At 40.4% G+C, this 19645-nt stretch overlaps 1 protein-coding gene across 4 annotated transcripts in view; it reads left to right on the forward strand.

Moving 5' to 3' along the window:
* The window catches only part of LOC115210806, a 211544-nt gene that overhangs the window by 160465 nt on the left and 31434 nt on the right, over window positions 1-19645 (forward strand). The gene's annotated exons all lie outside the window — the stretch shown is intronic.

Genomic DNA, 19645 nt, shown 5'->3' on the forward strand with positions numbered 1-19645 from the left:
TGTAGTGGGTGCTTTTTACATGCCACCAGCATGGGCCAGAGGAGGCTGGCAATGGCCACTATCAGTGCTTTTTACTTGCCACCGGCACGGAAGCCAGCCAAGGCAGCGCTGGCATCGGCCATGTTCGGATGGTGCTTTTTACATGCCACCAGCATGGGTATCACAACTACAATTTCCATTTGATTTTTATTTTGATGTTGATGTACTTGACTGAATAGGTCTCCTCAAGCACAGCAGGTCACCCCACGATCCAAGGTGAGCACAGCAGGCCATCCTGCAATCCAAGGTACTTTGAATGGGCTGGGGCTGGTTGCATGAAGCTGGTGGGTATAAAGTCATCTGGTGAAAGCCACTGATGTCTATGTTTAGCCCCAGATACGTTTTGTTTCTATTCCTAAATAATTACATTTCCATCATTTTCCAATTTCCATTCAAGCAGTTTTCCGGTTATCTGTTGATAAACAAACATTAAATAATAATGTCTGGATGACTTGCTTTGATTTCCTTATCAGTCTCAACAGTCATAACATGGCAGGGTATTGTGACTTGGTTGTTGCTAATGAATTTTTGATTGCTGCTTATAGCATTTGATGTTTGCTCAAATTTTGACAACGCTTAAATTATTGTTGGTAAGGGCAGTGGTTTGGCAGAATCATTGGTGTGTCTGGCACTTGCATATGGCATCTTCCTGTATTTCTTTCAGACTTCCATGTTCTGAGTTCAAATCCTGCCAAGGTCCAGTAAGTGCCAACTTGAGTGACTAAGCTACTTCCACTGATTTCAGGCCTTATACCTCTGTTAGAAATTATTGTTATTCTAGTCAAGATGAGAGACACACACACACACACACACAGAGGTTTGTTCATTTTATATTTTCTTCTCTCAGTACTCCCTGACTGGTTCTCATGCTGGTGGCATATAAAATGCACCAACCAAACGTGACCCATGCCAGTACCCCCGATTGACCCCTGTGCTGGTGGCACGTAAAAAGCACTATCTGAATGTGATCAATGCCAGGCCTGCCTGACTGGCTCCTGTGCTGGTGGCATGTAAAAAGCACCCACTACACTCTCTGAGTGGTTGGCTTTATGAAGGGCATCCAGCTGTAGAAACATTGCCAGATCAGATTGGAGCCTGGTACAGTCACTGGCTCTTCAGACCTCAGTCAAACCATCCAACCCATACCAGCATGGAAAACGGACCTCAAATGATGATGATGATGTTAGTAAAAGTTAGATGACTACATACCCTTGTTTTTGGAATAAGGGGTCTTTCTATTTCATACATCATTGAAAGTGTAGAATTCATACACATACATGCACCCATGTGCATGCACACAAACACACACACACATGCATGCACATGCAGAAGCACATACACACACCATATTTCTCTTTCTCTCTTTCTCACACACATACACACAAGTGAAGGGCTTCAGGTAGTTTTCATCTCAATTGGTTGGACAGAGGCTATAGTGGAAGACACCTGCCAAAGGTGTTGAACCTAAATCCTCATTGTTGCAAGCAGATTCCTTATCCACACAGCCATGCCTGCATCTATAGTGAAATAAAACGTCTGATTCTCTTCATTCAATTTGGTCATTACCCAATTAATATTTATCATTAATTAATTAGAAATTAAAATGTGTTTCCATTATCTGTATTGGGGAGTTCAATCCAGTGTAAAAAAAACCAAACAAATCAAATCAAAAACAGAAAAAAAAACTGGTGAAAAAAAATAGTATTCAAAAGAATTTAATTACTAATTTTCCTTTTGTTTTTGATTTATTTGAAGCTAAGAATCATAAACACATTTATGAGTCTGACTCTAATCTCTGAAGATATCATAAATGAGCAATCATTTTTTTCTTTATTTTCTTTCTTTTTTTTTTATATAATTTTTCAATCAAAAATTGTGTAACAATTTTGTTTGAAACACTTCAAATTTTTTCCAATGTGTTATGTATAAATAACTTTATAAATAACTGCATAATATTTTATGCGTAAAAGAAATTTTTTTCATTCTCATCAATACATGTCAGTTGTGATAAATAGTTGAGGTAGTGACAATAATTTAAAGTGACTGCTTGCAGTATCATTCATAAATTGCATTATGCTTGAAGTTTAGATTGTTATTGTGAGTATATTATGAGCAGGAGTGGCTGTGTGGTAAGTAGCTTGCTTGCCAGCCACATGGTTCCGGACACCTTGGGCAACTGTCTTCTGCTATAGCCTCAGGCCAACCAAAGCCTTGTGAGTGTGGATTTGGTAGATGGAAAGTGAAAGAAGCCTGTCATAAATATATATATATATATATATATATATAGGGAGAGTTTATGAAAAAAACAAAAGACGAAGACAGGTGGTGTAGAAAACAAACAGATGTATTAGTATAACACCACTCAGGAATAGAAAAAGTCTTTTACGTTTCGAGCCTACGCTCTTCTACAGAAAGGGACACAGAAAAAACAAGGAGAGAAAGAAAATGTGTAGTGGCTAACGATCTATCATGCCGATGGGGGTGCTTTTATGTGCCACCAGCATGTATATATATATATATAGTTGGGTACAAAAATTCAGGGTGAGTACTTGATAATTGTAAGCAGCTGTATATACCGTTTGGTGGTGTAGGTGGTGGAGTAAATTAATCAAATATATATATATACACATGTATATATATTATATATATATATATATATATATATACTAGCAGTATCACTCGGCGTTGCTCGGGTTTGTTTTGACCCGCTGGAATTGGAATTTTTGAAAAGTAAAAATTTTGCATTATGTAGCTTGTTATTCTTTTTAAGTGAACATTTTTCTAGTTGAAATACACCGAAAAGTGGCGACACAGCAGTGAAAAAATGGTAAAAAATAGGGATTTTCATAGAAAAAAGCAGCTTTTTGATGTAAATAATTTTTGGTGTTAACATGGTCCGATTTGAATTTTATCTTCTACGGAAGGAAGAGGAACCCTTCTTCTATCATACTCTCAATTTTGGTCAACTTGTGCCGCAGGGTCTCAGAGGAGATAGTGTTAGTTGAAGGCTACCAAACCTGCCGCATACAGACAACTTCAGCTTTATATAGAGAGAGATAACACACACACATTAATACACATACACACACACACACACACACACACACATATGTATGTATGTATATATGTACATCTGTCCACTTCTTGCCATATTTTTATCCTTCACTTCCTACACACACACACACACTCACACACACACACACACGCACGCACACATACACACACACACCTTCTTAGCTTACAATTTCTTTCTTTCAACAATTGACAACTGAAGTACGCTTGCCAATTAATACTACCAAAATTTAGCGACAGAAAGTAAATTAAAAACCAATTTACCTTTTCTGTTGAGTTATGGCAATTCGACCGTTGGTTTGTGTTTGCAAATGTGTTCGAATGAGAAAGTGAATTGTGTTTGGCGCCTTTTTTACTAATAACAAACACACACGTGTGTGTGTGTTTGAGTGTTTGTATGTAGTTGTTTGAAACGTTTGTGTTTGTCACTGTCATATATGTATATGTTTGCGTGTGTATGTGAGGAATGGCAAACCAGATAGATAGAGCGCGAAGTTCTTTTGAAGTTCGCGCTCCGTTTGTGTGTGTGCGTGCTTTAGGTGTATGTAGGTATGTGTTTTTGTGTGTGTGTCACTGAAGCCATACATACATAACCTCTCTCTCTTCTTTTCTCTCTCAGTCACTCACTACAAAAAGTGAATAAAAAAGTTCTGTTACCTCTGTCTTTCACACATACACACACAGCACAACATTACTCTCTCTGTCTCTTTACACACACTAACAAAAGCACTTCACTTACACACCACACTTTCTGTGTCGCACACCCCATCAAACATACACACACACTCACGCACACATGTACATAAATGCTTCCGATGCACACCAACTTCAAAAGAACTTTCCGAAAAAAAATGCACGTGTATCTGTTTTCCCGCTTGCAAAGAGAAAGTAGGGGAGAAAGTGTGGAAATAGACGGAGGAAAGCATTTGAAATGAGAGAGGCAATCGTATATGTATATGTTTGCGTGTCTATGTGTGTGTACGCTTGCAAAGAGAAAGTAGCAGAAAGTGTGGTAATAGAAAGAGTGAAGCATTTGAAATGAGAGAGGCAAATCATAAAATATTGAGTTTGATCTAATTTTTGCTTAATTGGGGGTCAAATTGAAAAAAATTTATATGCCATGACCCAATCGAATCTACTTCGAAAAATCATAGGTAAATTCCAATTGAAGAAATTGTATGTTGTACAATTGTATTAAAAACGAACATGGTAACAGGCAGAGAAAATCTGCCTTTTATCATAAGAGATACATATATGTATATATACATGTGAAGACTTGTTGAGGCAAGTGAAATTGAAGTCAAATCAAATTCACAAATTCGATGACTGGCACCCATACCAGTGGAGCACTAAGAGCACCATCTAAGTGTGATTGCTGCCAGAGCAGCTGACTGGCTTCCATGCCAGTGGCACATAAAAAGCACCATACGAATGTGATCGTTACCAGTGTCACCTTACTGGCACTTGTGCCAGTGACATGTAAACAACATTCGAGTGAGGTTGTTGCCAGTGCCGCTGGACTGGCTGCTGTGTAGATGGCATGTATAATCACCACTTGAGTGTGGCCATGACTGGTGGCACGTAAAAGCATCCAGCTGTAGAAACTCTGCCAGGTCAGATTGGAGCCTGGTGTAGCCATCTGGTTCACCAGTCCTCATTTAAATCGTCCAACCTATGCTAGCATGGAAAGTGGACATTAAACGATGATGATGATGATGATGGTATATATATATATATATATATATATATATATATATATATCCCACCTTCTGTCTTTCATTTGCCATATCATCATCATTTAACATCCATTTTCCATGCTGGCATGGGTTGGACGGTTCGACTGGGGTCTGGGAAGCCATGAGGCTGCACCAGGCTCCAAACTGATCTGGCATATATATATTATATGTGTGTGTGTGTATGCTTGTGTGTCTCTGTGTTTGTCCCACCACCTTCATTTAACAACTGATGCTGGTGTGTTTACATCTCCATAACTTAGCGGTTCGACAAAAGTGACTGATAGAATAAGTACTAGGCTTACAAAGAATAAGTCCTGGGGTCAATTTGTTCGACTTAAGGTGGTGCTCCAGCATGGCCGCAGTCAAATGGCTGAAACAAATAAAAGAATAAAAAGAGTCTATTGAAGTTTATACATCACAGGCATGGCAATGTGTTTAAGAGGTTTACTTCATAACTATACGATCCTGGTTTCAAACTCAAAGCATGGCATCATGGGCAGATCTCTTGGATTCTATCTTTGGTTTGACCAATACCTTAAGAATAGAATTTGGTAGATGGAATGCTGTGCAGAAGCTTGTATGTGCTTGTGTGTACCTCACCTCTTTTCTTCTACTAAATGTGAGTAGCCATGCAGATCTCTCAGCCGGAACCTGCTCTGTCACCCCACCTGTAATCTCCTTGTTCCCTAGCATGAAGCTGACTCTCCCCCACCTCCCCCAGGGGTTGTAGTTTTCTGAACTGCAGGGTGACCTCAATAGTACAGGTGGCACAAAATAAGCACTCGGTCCATGCTGTAAAGTGTGGTTGGCCTTGGGAAGGGCATCCAGCCGTAAAGATCATGCTAAACCAGACACTTGAGCCTGATGCAGACTTTGGACAGAGCAGATCCTGTCAAGCCAGAAGGGCGGTGAGCTGGCAGAATCGTTAGCACATCAGGTGAAATGCTTAGCAGTATTTTGTCTGCCATTACATTCTGAGTTCAAATTCTGCCAAAGTCAACTTGGGCTTTCATCCTTTCAGGGTCAATTAAATAAGTACCAGTTATGCACAAGGTTGATGTAATCAACTTAATCCCTTTGTCTGTCCTTGTTTGTCTCCTCTATGTTTAGCTCCGTGTGGGCAATAAAGAACTAGATCTTGTCAAATCATTCAGCCCATGCCAGCATAGAATGTAGACATTAAATGATAATATGATAATACATATATGTGTATATACATATATATATATGATAATACATATATACATACATATATATGTGTGTGTGTGTGTGTGTGTGTGTGTATGACATGTATATGTGAGTGTGTGTTTTCTCTGAGATATATCTAAGTTCTTTTTTTTATGGAGAGAAAGGTTCAGAACAGAACAAGTTTCTTGCTGTAGGAAAACTATGCAGTTACTCACATTATAGAAAAGAGGATATATACATATGTGTGTGTACTTGTATGTATATATATGTATAAATACATATAATGAATAATATTGTGTGTGAATGCATATGTAAGTAAATGTTTTGAAAACTACTGTGTATTAAAAAATAATAATATTGTGAAACAAGCTTTTTATCCAAGCAAACCATTAGATTATCCTTCACTTTCAATTTAATTTATGAGTTTTATTTTCTTTCCATTCAATTTAACCTTGCAGTTCTGTGAAAATATTTGTCATTTCATTTCCCCACAACTCAGTTGGACTTTATCTCATTACATAAAGCTGTTAATTTGCTTATTTGTTCTTGAAATTAATTTCTTTTGAAATCTAACCCATTTCCCATTTTCACATTTCTTGTTATCTTGCTTCTCCCTTTTATCTTTTGCTTAGAAAGACACACTTTTACACAATTTTATAAACAACAATTCTTATCTAAAAACTATATATACATCATCATCATTTAACGTCCGTTCTCCATGCTAGCATGGGTTGGACGGTTCAGCCGGGGATCTGGGAAGCCAGAAGGCTGCACCAGGCTCCAGTCTTATCTGGCAGTGTTTCTACAGCTGGATGCCCTTCCTAACGCCAACCACTCCGTGAGTGTAGTGGGTGCTTTTTATGTGCCACCTGCACAGGTGCCAGGCGAGGCTGGCAACGGCCACGGTCGGATTGGTGTGTTTATAGATAGATAGATAGATAGATAGATAGATAGAGAGGAAATAATTCAAAACTACATGGATAGAAGAGGATATTTTGATAAAATTGCAATAAAAAGAAATGTTTTTATTGTATATCTTCAAAGTCTACTGCAAATCCAAAAGGACAGACAGCTGCATTGTTTGGGTTTATGGGGGTTACAGGAAGGAAGTGGGGGAAATATATAGGAGCATTTAAAGAGCTGAAAGTCACAAACAGGACCCAGACCATTAGTTGAAGCAATGAGAGTAAACTTTAAGCCATACTCACATATATATATATACATACATATATATACATATATATATATATATATATATTATATATATATATATATATATCATCATCATCATCATCATCATTTAGCGTCCGTTTTCCATGCTAGCATGGGTTGGACGGTTCAACTGGGGTCTGGGGACCGAAGGCTGCACCAGGCCAGTCAGATCTGGCAGTGTTCTACAGCTGGATGCCCTTCCTAACGCCACCACTCCGAGAGTGTAGTGGGTGATTTTATGTGCCCGACACAGTGCCAGACGAGGCTGGCGAACGGCCACGCTCGGATGGTGTTTTTATGTGCCACCGACACAGGTGCCAGACGAGGCTGGCAGACGGCCACGCTCGGATGGTGTTTTTATGTGCCACCGACACAGGTGCCAGATGAGGCTGGCAGGTGCCAGACGAGGCTGGCAGACGGCCACGCTCGGATGGTGTTTTTATGTGCCACCGACACAGGTGCCAGATGAGGCTGGCGGACGGCCACGATCGGATGGTGTTTGTTACGTCCCAAAGCACGGAGGCCAGTCTATGCGGTACTGGCTACGGCCACGTTCGGATGATTTTCTTGTGTGCCACCGGCAACTGGTACCACAAAGCTACAAATTCCTTTATGCTCATCTATTTTGATTTGTTTTGATTTGATTTGATTTTCACTTGCCTCAACAGGTCTTCACAAGTGTCACTTGCCTCAACAGGTCTTCACAAGTGTCACAAGAAGGAAGGTATGCACAGGTGGACTGTCTACGTCGCCGGGTCTTCGGATGGTGTCTTTATGTGCCACCGACACAGGTGCCAGATGTGGCTGGCGAACGGCCACGATCGGATGGTTTTCTTGTGTGCCACCGGTACTGGAACCACAAAGATACAAATTCCATTGATGTTCATCTATTTTGATTTGGTTTGATTTTCACTTGCCTCAACAGGTCTTCACAAGTGTCACGCGTGTCACACACTTGCCTCAACAGGTCTCCACGTGTCACACATTGCCTCTGCCTCAACAGGTCTTCACAAAGTGTCACACACTTGCCTCTGCCTCAACAGGTCTTCACAAGTGTCATAAGAGGGAGGGATGCACAGGTGGACTGACTACGTCGCGGGTCTTTGGATGGTGTTTTTATGTGCCACCGACACAGGTGCCAGGTGAGGCTGGCGAACGGCCACGATCAGATGGTGTTTGTTGTGCCCACAGCACGGAGGCCAGTCGATGCGGTACCAGCTACGGCCACTTCGGATGGTTTTCTTGTGTGCCACCGGTACTGGAACCACAAAGATACAAATTCCATTGATATTCATCTATTTTGATTTGGTTTGATTTTCACTTGCCTCAACAGGTCTTCACAAGTGTCACACATTGCCTCAACAGGTCTTCACAAGTGTCATAAGAGGGAAGGTATGCACAGGTGGACTGACTACGTCGCCGGGTCTTCGGATGGTGTCTTTATGTGCACCGGCACAGGTGCCAGATGAGGCTGGCGAACGGCCACGATCGGATGGTGTTTGTGCCCACAGCACGGAGGCCAGTCGATGCGGTACTGGTTACGGCCACGTTTGGGTGTTTTCTTGTGTGCCACCGGCACTGTGATGCTATATTCCTGGTAAGACAGCTGCAGGAGAAATACCTAGCCAAAGATAAGCCCTGTACCTGGCTTTTGTTGACTTGGAGAAAGCCTTTGACAGGGTCCCCCGGTCCCTTATCTGGTGGTCAATGAGGAAACTAGGGATAGAAGAATGGTTGGTGAGAGCTGTGCAAGCCATGTACAGAGACGCTGCTAGTAAGGTGAGGGTGGGCAACGAGTACAGTGAAGAATTCCGGGTAGAGGTTGGGGTCCACCAGGTTCAGTCCTCAGCCCCTCCTATTTATCATAGTCCTCCAGGCAATAACGGAGGAATTCAAGACAGGTTGCCCCTGGGAGCTCCTCTATGCTGATGACCTTGCTCTAATTGCTGAGTCACTATCAGAACTGGAGGAGAAGTTCCAGGTGTGGAAACAAGGATTAGAATCGAAGGGCCTTAGAATCAACCTAGCCAAAACCAAAGTTCTAATAAGTAGGAAGGTAGATCAATCACAAATGCCTTCAGGTAGATGGCCCTGCTCGATCTGTAAAAAAGGTGTAGGTAGAAACTCTATAAGATGCACCAAGTGTAAGCTATGGACACATAGAGGTGCAGCAATGTCAAAGGAAGGCTAACTAGGAAAATAGTTTTTGTCTGTGGCAAATGCTCAGGAGCAATAAACACTGGAAATATGCAGAGACCAACTTCTGCCACGTTCCAGGGAGACAAACTAGAAGTAGTTGATAGCTTCCGCTACCTAGGAGACCAAGTCAGTAGCAGGGGTGGGTGTGCTGAAAGTGTAACTGCTAGAGTAAGAATAGCCTGGGCAAAGTTTAGAGAGCTCTTACCCCTGCTGGTGACAAAAGGCCTCTCGCTCAGAGTAAAAGGCAGATGTATGATGCATGTGTACGTACAGCCATGCTACATGGTAGTGAAACATGGGCCGTGACTGCTGAGGATATGCGTAAGCTCGCAAGAAATGAAGCCAGTATGCTCCGATGGATGTGTAATGTCAGTGTTCATAATCGTCAGAGTGTAAGTTCCTTGAGAGAAAAGCTGAACCTAAGAAGCGTCAGTTGTGGCGTGCAAGAGAGACGGCTGCGCTGGTATGGTCATGTGACAAGAAAGGCTGAAGATAGTTGTGTGCAAAAGTGCTACACCCTAGCAGTGGAGGGAACCTGTGGAAGAGGTAGACCCAGGAAAACCTGGGACGAGGTGGTGAAGCACGACCTTCGAACTTTAGGTCTCACTAAGGAAATGTCTAGAGACCGAGACCTATGGAAGTATGCTGTGCATGAGAAGACCCGGCAAGACTAGTCAGGCCATAACCCGTGGCCCCGACCTGGGACGTAGTCAGTCCTGTGCATACCTTCCTTCTTGTGACACTTATGAAGACCTGTTGAGGCAAGTGAAAATCAAATCAAATCAAAACAAATCAAAATAGATGAACATCAGTGGAATTGTATTCTTTGTGGTACCAGTGCCGGTGGCACACAAGAAAACCACCCAAACGTGGCCGTAACCAGTACCGCATCGACTGGCCTCCGTGCTGTGGGCACAACAAACACCATCCGATCGTGTCTTCAACTTTTGTTTTTTTCGTTAATTCTCCCTATATATATATATATATATATATATATATATATATATATATATATATATATATATATATATATATATATATATAGGGAAATAACGAAAAAACAAAAGTTGAAGACAGGTGGTGTAGAAAACAAACAGATGTATTAGTATAACACTCGGGAATTGAAAAGTCTTTAATGTTTCGAGCCTACGGTCTTCCACAGAAAGAAGCAAGAAAAGGAAAAAATATGTGTAGTGGCTACTGATCAATCATAGCGAATGATATAAATATATATATGTGTGTGTGTGTGTGTGTGTGTGTGTGGAGGCGCAATGGCCCAGTGGTTAGGTCAGCGGACTTGCGGTCGGAAGATCATGGTTCCGATTCCCAGACCGGGAATGTATGTGTTTATTGAACGAAAACACCTAAAAGCTCCTCGAGGCTCCGGCTTGGGATGGTGATGACCCCCTGTTGTACTCTTTTGCCACAACGTTCTCTCACTCTCTCTTCCTGTTTCTGAGTAATGCTGCAATTGACTGGTGTCCCGTCCAGCTAGGGGGAACACATATGCCACAGAAATCGGGAAACTGGGCCCATGAGCCTGGCTAGGCTTGAAAAGGCCAACGTTTATCATTTTGTATATATATATATATATATATATAGCTCAAATTTACAAAAAACAAAAGATAAAGACAAGTGAAGGAACAGCAAGCAGGTGTATTACTTTAATGCTTGGGAAGAAGGGAAAAGTCTTTGACGTTTTGAGCCTATGGTCTTCGACAAAAAGGATTGAGAGAAAAAAAAAGCAGAGAGAAAAGGAATGTGGAGGGTTTAATGGTTCAACATGATGAATATCATCATCATCATCATCATCATCATTTAGCGTCCGTTTTCCATGCTAGCATGGGTTGGACGGTTCAACTGGGGTCTGGGGAGCCCGAAGGCTGCACCAGGCCAGTCAGATCTGGCAGTGTTTCTACAGCTGGATGCCCTTCCTAACGCCAACCACTCCGAGAGTGTAGTGGGTGATTTTATGTGCCACCGACACAGGTGCCAGACGAGGCTGGCGAACGGCCACGCTCGGATGGTGTTTTTATGTGCCACCGACACAGGTGCCAGACGAGGCTGGCAGACGGCCACGCTCGGATGGTGTTTTTATGTGCCACCGACACAGGTGCCAGATGAGGCTGGCAGGTGCCAGACGAGGCTGGCAGACGGCCACGCTCGGATGGTGTTTTTATGTGCCACCGACACAGGTGCCAGATGAGGCTGGCGGACGGCCACGATCGGATGGTGTTTGTTACGTCCCCAAAGCACGGAGGCCAGTCTATGCGGTACTGGCTACGGCCACGTTCGGATGATTTTCTTGTGTGCCACCGGCACTGGTACCACAAAGATACAAATTCCATTTATGCTCATCTATTTTGATTTGTTTTGATTTGATTTGATTTTCACTTGCCTCAACAGGTCTTCACAAGTGTCACTTGCCTCAACAGGTCTTCACAAGTGTCACAAGAAGGAAGGTATGCACAGGTGGACTGTCTACGTCGCCGGGTCTTCGGATGGTGTCTTTATGTGCCACCGACACAGGTGCCAGATGTGGCTGGCGAACGGCCACGATCGGATGGTTTTCTTGTGTGCCACCGGTACTGGAACCACAAAGATACAAATTCCATTGATGTTCATCTATTTTGATTTGGTTTGATTTTCACTTGCCTCAACAGGTCTTCACAAGTGTCACACACTTGCCTCAACAGGTCTCCACAAGTGTCACACACTTGCCTCTGCCTCAACAGGTCTTCACAAGTGTCACACACTTGCCTCTGCCTCAACAGGTCTTCACAAGTGTCATAAGAGGGAAGGTATGCACAGGTGGACTGACTACGTCGCCGGGTCTTTGGATGGTGTTTTTATGTGCCAGCGACACAGGTGCCAGATGAGGCTGGCGGACGGCCACGATCGGATGGTTTTCTTGTGTGCCACCGGCACTGGTACCACAAAGATACAAATTCCATTTATGCTCATCTATTTTGATTTGTTTTGATTTGATTTGATTTTCACTTGCCTCAACAGGTCTCCACAAGTGTCACACACTTGCCTCTGCCTCAACAGGTCTTCACAAGTGTCACACACTTGCCTCTGCCTCAACAGGTCTCCACAAGTGTCACACACTTGCCTCTGCCTCAACAGGTCTTCACAAGTGTCACAAGAAGGAAGGTATGCACAGGTGGACTGTCTACGTCGCCGGGTCTTTGGATGGTGTTTTTATGTGCCACCGACACAGGTGCCAGATGAGGCTGGCAGGTGCCAGACGAGGCTGGCGAACGGCCACGATCGGATGGTTTTCTTGTGTGCCACCGGTACTGGAACCACAAAGATACAAATTCCATTTATGCTCATCTATTTTGATTTGGTTTGATTTTCACTTGCCTCAACAGGTCTTCACAAGTGTCACACACTTGCCTCAACAGGTCTTCACAAGTGTCACTTGCCTCAACAGGTCTTCACAAGTGTCACACACTTGCCTCAACAGGTCTTCACAAGTGTCACAAGAAGGAAGGTATGCACAGGTGGACTGTCTACGTCGCCGGGTCTTCGGATGGTGTCTTTATGTGCCACCGACACAGGTGCCAGATGAGGCTGGCAGGTGCCAGACGAGGCTGGCGAACGGCCACGATCGGATGGTGTTTGTTACGTCCCCAAAGCACGGAGGCCAGTCTATGCGGTACTGGCTACGGCCACGTTCGGATGATTTTCTTGTGTGCCACCGGTACTGGAACCACAAAGATACAAATTCCATTGATGTTCATCTATTTTGATTTGGTTTGATTTTCACTTGCCTCAACAGGTCTCCACAAGTGTCACACACTTGCCTCAACAGGTCTTCACAAGTGTCACTTGCCTCAACAGGTCTTCACAAGTGTCACACACTTGCCTCAACAGGTCTTCACAAGTGTCACACACTTGCCTCAACAGGTCTTCACAAGTGTCACACACTTGCCTCAACAGGTCTTCACAAGTGTCACACACTTGCCTCTGCCTCAACAGGTCTTCACAAGTGTCACACACTTGCCTCAACAGGTCTCCACAAGTGTCACACACTTGCCTCAACAGGTCTTCACAAGTGTCACACACTTGCCTCAACAGGTCTTCACAAGTGTCACACACTTGCCTCAACAGGTCTTCACAAGTGTCACTTGCCTCAACAGGTCTCCACAAGTGTCACACACTTGCCTCAACAGGTCTTCACAAGTGTCACACACTTGCCTCAACAGGTCTTCACAAGTGTCATAAGAGGGAAGGTATGCACAGGTGGACTGACTACGTCGCCGGGTCTTTGGATGGTGTTTTTATGTGCCAGCGACACAGGTGCCAGATGTGGCTGGCGAACGGCCACGATCAGATGGTGTTTGTTGTGCCCACAGCACAATATATATATATATATATATATTATATATATATATATAATATATATATATATAATATATATATGTGTGTGTGTGTGCATGCATGCATATATGAATGTATATATGTGTACTTATTCTCAAGGATATAATTCCTCTACCGAAATATGTGATTGTTCAGCTTGAAAGAATTCCGTACAATTATCTCTTATGCATCATCTGATTTTACACACACAGACATACACACAGATACACAACATACACACTCACATGCACACACACACACAAACACACACAGACACAAACATACAGATACACACACAACACGCACACGCACACGCACGCACACACACACACACGCACACGCACGCACACACACACACACACACACACACACCTATGAATATTAGAACATTTTGACATGCTCGTAAAGCCAGTCTCACATGTATGGAATGAAATGTTCATAATCTTCTGTCTCTTCCTTTCTTTGCAACTATTAGATTTCCCCAACCTCCAACTGTTCAAACGTGGTATTAATGGCTTCACAGTCTGACATGACAGTCTTCTTCCCATATTTGCTTCCTCAACCATTATCTTTAAGCAAATAGTTTTATTCTTTTCTGATTATTTTCTGAACTTTCATTCTTATCCTTATTTATTAAAACAACAACTTTACATTATTTTCGATAATCACTATCTTTATTATTAATCTACCAATTCATTGCCTTTGTGGTGACAAACTGGCAGAATTGTTAGCAAGCTGGATGAAATGCTTAGCAGTATTTTGCCTGTCATTATGCTCTGAGTTCAAATTCCATTAAGGTCTATTTTGCCTTTCATCCTTTCGGAGTCGATAAATTAAATGCCAGTGAATCACTGGGGTCAATATAATCAACTAGTCCTCTGTTCAGAATTTTCAGGCCTTATAGTAGAAAGGATTATTATTATTTTTCATTTTTGGATTTGGTTTGCAAGATCCTTTATATGAGTTCATGTGTTGAAGCATATTCTCTTGTGTCTGGGGGAAGTCATTTTCTTTTTGTTGCAAGATGCAATGAAAATTTTAGGCAAATAAAAATAAGGAATAAGTGGAAATTTTACCGGTGAGTGTGTTAAATTATAAGGCACAAAAAGAAAATGACTCTCCCCAGACACAACGGATTATTATTATCATTATTATTATTGAGAGAGCAGTGCATGCCATCAAAGTGGCACGGGGTAAAATATACGAAGCCCATTATACCCATCATGACTACCCGTCTGATAAGGGTACAGCAGGCACATGCATCACAACCATATGTGTGCAACATGGTGATCTCATATCAAGATAAACAGCACATGACCTTGCAAGTGGGACTCAGTTAGAATTTTCTTCTGGTTGAGTAGCCCATCCCACTCAAAAGGTCCCTGGATAAGGATTGCTTAAGGATGTTGAACAAAACACCCATGTTCCCAAAGGTGAATTATCCAAACCTCTAAGAGTTCCTTTCAACACATGGCTATGAATCTCCCCCACTACTTCTGCTCACAATCAGAGATGTACATATCATCAGCCACTAAGGGAATAGTAAAGTTTATTTGCCAACAGAATGTGGCGGTCCTATAAAGGACAATGTTACTGTTCTTATTACTGCCTTCCTTTTTCATTATTTTACTCGTTTCAGTTATTGAGCTGTGCCTATTGTGCATACTGGGGCTCTGCCTTGAAGAGCTTAGCAAACTGACCCCAGGACTTACTTTTTAAGCTTGGTACTTAGTCTATTGGTCTCTTTTGCAGAACTGCTTAGTTATGAGGATATAAACATGCACAAACACTCGTTGTCAAACGGTTGGGAGGTAGACAAAAACACACACATGCATGCATGCACACACACAAAATGGGCTTCTGCACAGTTTGTCTACCATGTTCACTCATGGCATTCATCGACCTGGGACCATAACAGGAGAAACCATATTGTTGTAAAGTGAGCTTCCTAACCACAAAGCCACACCTGCATTCATATAAATATTTGCCACAAAGATACAAACATCACAAAATAAATTTGATTACAAAAGGTTGACTAAAAGATTGAGGACAACACTGGACAATATAATGTAGGATTTATTAATTATAATAATGATAATAAATTTTTAAAAAATTTTCAGCATACAGTTTGCTTTTGAAGAATATATGAATTCTTATTTGATTTCTGAAATTATTTTATTTTTCTTAAAACAGGCTGTCAGTTTTCCAATTGTATAAAATTATTTTCCTTCCATTTTTATTTATTATATCTGAATTATGTTATTACTTGAACATCATTATTTTAATTATCAATTTCCTCACAGCCTCTCTTCTCTGTGTTCTATGTGAAAGCAGTTTCCAGCATTGAAACCAAAACAAAATTACTTCAAACTATCAAAACAGTCAGTCTTTCCTGGTTTCCATTTCTTTGTTAGATTTTTATTGATTCAATAAACGAATTACATTCTTCTGAAATTCTTTGGCTGTCTTAGATTGGCAATGGAATAAACTCCATATATTTAGTCCAGTGTATGGAATAGTAGTCAAACACCACTTTCATTATTGCTCTTCAGCCATATCATCATGTTTAATTAATTCTTTCATGTAAAAGGGAAATTAATTTCTGAAATTGCTATTGATAGCCAATGTAGGCGTTTTCCATTTCAGTCTTCTGAATATTTTCCATTCCTTTTCCTGTAAAGAAAAGGTTTAGTATTGACCTTGTAAATATGCAAGACTTCCCCCTCTCTTTTCAGGGGGTTAGGAGAGATATTTACTTTGCAATTGCCCGATTGCTTGTTATTATTTTGTAAACGGATCCTTGTTAAGGACCAACATTTTATCTGTTATCAACTAACATGCCTCGGATATGAAGTAGAATGAATGGATGAAAGAGAGAAGTCATGCCAATATTGGACAGATTTATAGCAGCATCAGAATTCTTATTTAGCTAACGGATAATTTGAGTTCCAAGTCATTATTATGTTAAGGCAAGAGCAATGGAGTAATAAGTGAACCTTTTCTATGCAGCGGTCATGTTATAAAGGGAATAGATTAAAAGGTCCTTGGTGATCAAATGTATTTAGAGTTAAACGTAATTGATGGGATTATATGGCATGACAGCATTGCGATAATGGTCTCTGAAGGCCATGCGACTTGAAAAGAATGATGTACAAGTGAGATTTCTTGTAATGATAAACAGATATATTTTGTACTGTATTCTTACTGCAAAAATATATAAAGTAAGAAAATATTCATTTGATATAAATTTCTTTTACAGTGAATTTCTATGTTAATAGTATCAAAATATATTCACATCATCATCATCATGTCTACTTTTGTATTCTTGCATTGGCTGGGCAGGTTTGAGTCAAAAGTACATCACTCCAGTTGTCGCAAGACTCATCATCATGTGATCGGCCCTTGCCACTTCTACCTGTGTTGTCATCAGTTGTTCTTAATTGGCCAAATTTCTTTCAAATCATGTTGTTAATATCTTAAGGAAAAGATAGTTTCACTTGACAGCGTAGTCCAAGATAGACTGTAGTGTTCTGGTAGACTATAGCTATCTAATTCACCTATCAATGGCATACTAAAAAACGTGTGTTTCATATTATTATCTGACAAACTTGAAAATTATCTTCTAAAATTAGTTTTATGCTTAAATGACTGCAGGTATATGTTACATATGTGTGTATACAGTTTTATGCTTAAATGACTGCAGGTATATGTTACATATGTGTGTATACACACACATACACACACACACATTTTAAATTAAATTACTGAGGGTAGAAATTGATTTTCATTTGCCTTGCTTATTTTTTACATTTTGGCATTTGCTGTTTTTTTTTTCTTTCTTGAGAACACACTCTTTGTGGTAAGGCGATTTGACGTCTATTTCTAGTGTATAGGAATCCACTTTAGTGGTCTTTCCTCTTATTAATTGTATATATATATATATATTAAATTCAACTTATGTTGGCAGTCAACAAAGTTTGTTTTCGAAGCGTTGAGATGTATTAAAAGATACAGATAAGGAAATAATTTTATTCTCAAATGCAAGAGAATGCTAATGATATAGCATGGACAGGATAAACTATCCATATTTTACAGAAAAATCTGTCAGCAGCCAGCCATGAGACAGTCTCATGGCTGGCCACTGACAGATTTTTCTGCAAAATATGAATAGTTTATCCTATATTATTAGCATTATCCTGCCTTTGAGAATAAAATTATTTTTTTATATATATATATATAAAGGTAATTCAGAGTATTTGACAGCATGAACAAGAATGAAGAAAATCCCATCTTTAATTGATATTTACACTATGCATTATCCGCGATCATTTCTGTTGTGCCAGCATATATAGATTATAGAAAGAAGTTACAAAATGCTGAGTGCTTTCTAGATATCTGCTTGGATTTACTAATCCTCTTTATTTCTTGTTATATATATAGGCAGGTATGTGAAGTAGATGTGAGATAGATATGTGGAATAATACAGCAGTGAATCAATGGCACACATTAAATGTATATCTTGAGTTAGACATTATATATAGAAGTATATATATATATATATATATATAAATTTATATGTATAGATTTTTTTCACTCGTGGTCTCCCAGTATGGCCACAACCTTACAGCTGAAACATATAAAACATATATGGTATTAGTTATTCGTACTGTTTCATACCAATAACCAGAGTGTACTTACCATATATTGTCATCATCATTGTCATCATCATTTGGTATCCACTTTTCCATACTTGCATAGGTCAGATGGTCTTTGTTGAGTCTGATTTCCTTCAGCTAAATGCCCTTTATGTTACCAATCCTTACCTGCTTTCAAGGAAGGTAAAATTCTTCTACATGGCTGGACATGTTTCCACAGAAGACGGGAAAAGAACCTGGAAAAGAACAACATTGCTTGTATGATAGTGACACTTGCTTACAACCACCATGTGATGTCAAGACAAGGATACACACACACAAACACACAACATGATTTTTTCAGTTTCTCTGTACCAGATCCACTCACAAGGCATTGCTTGGCGTAGGGCTATAGTAGAAGACACTTGGCCAAGGTGCTGTGCAGCGGGACTGAACTTGAGACAAGCTTGTTGAGCCATCCAACTTATGTCAGCATGCAAAAAAGGATGTTAAATGGTGGTGGTGGTGGTGGTGGTGGTGGTGGTGATGTTGATATATACTCTAATATCTGATTATTTTGGTGTAATACTTTTGATATTCTAAACCAGAGCTAAAGATTAAATCTGCTTTCTAGTTATGAGATTTATTCTTTCCCACCAAAAATCCTAACTATCAATATGTTTAATTATCATACTAAATACTGTTTAACTTCGATTAATTTTATAAATATAAATAGTTGCAGATCATCTTAAAACCTTTTAGCATTCAGCTTATTCAATCAAATTTAATGCTTTTATCATTCACACTGTTTTTTTTTAATTAATCATGCATTATTTTGTAGCTTCAGAATTTTGATGTTGTGATTGTATATTATTAGTATGGCATTGAAGAGTAAGTGTGAAAGGTTGGATCTGGCTGGTTAGAATATAGTTAGCATATCTGCGCCAGATATGGCCTGCTTAAGTGCTAAAGGGTTAAATCATATATGTGTTACAGTCGTCACTGTTACTGACATATATTACTGCTGTTAGCATCATGGCTGCTGTTGTCATTGTTATCATCCATCATCATCATATACAATGTCACAACTCTTATTAAACATCTCTATCATATCACTATCACCATTATGGCCACCACTAACACTGTACTTTAATTAAGACTTGTTTTTAATCATTGATTTTCTTAAAACTAAATCCA

The sequence above is a fragment of the Octopus sinensis genome, linkage group LG4 (genome assembly GCF_006345805.1).
Source record: "Octopus sinensis linkage group LG4, ASM634580v1, whole genome shotgun sequence".
NCBI lineage: Eukaryota > Metazoa > Mollusca > Cephalopoda > Octopoda > Octopodidae > Octopus > Octopus sinensis.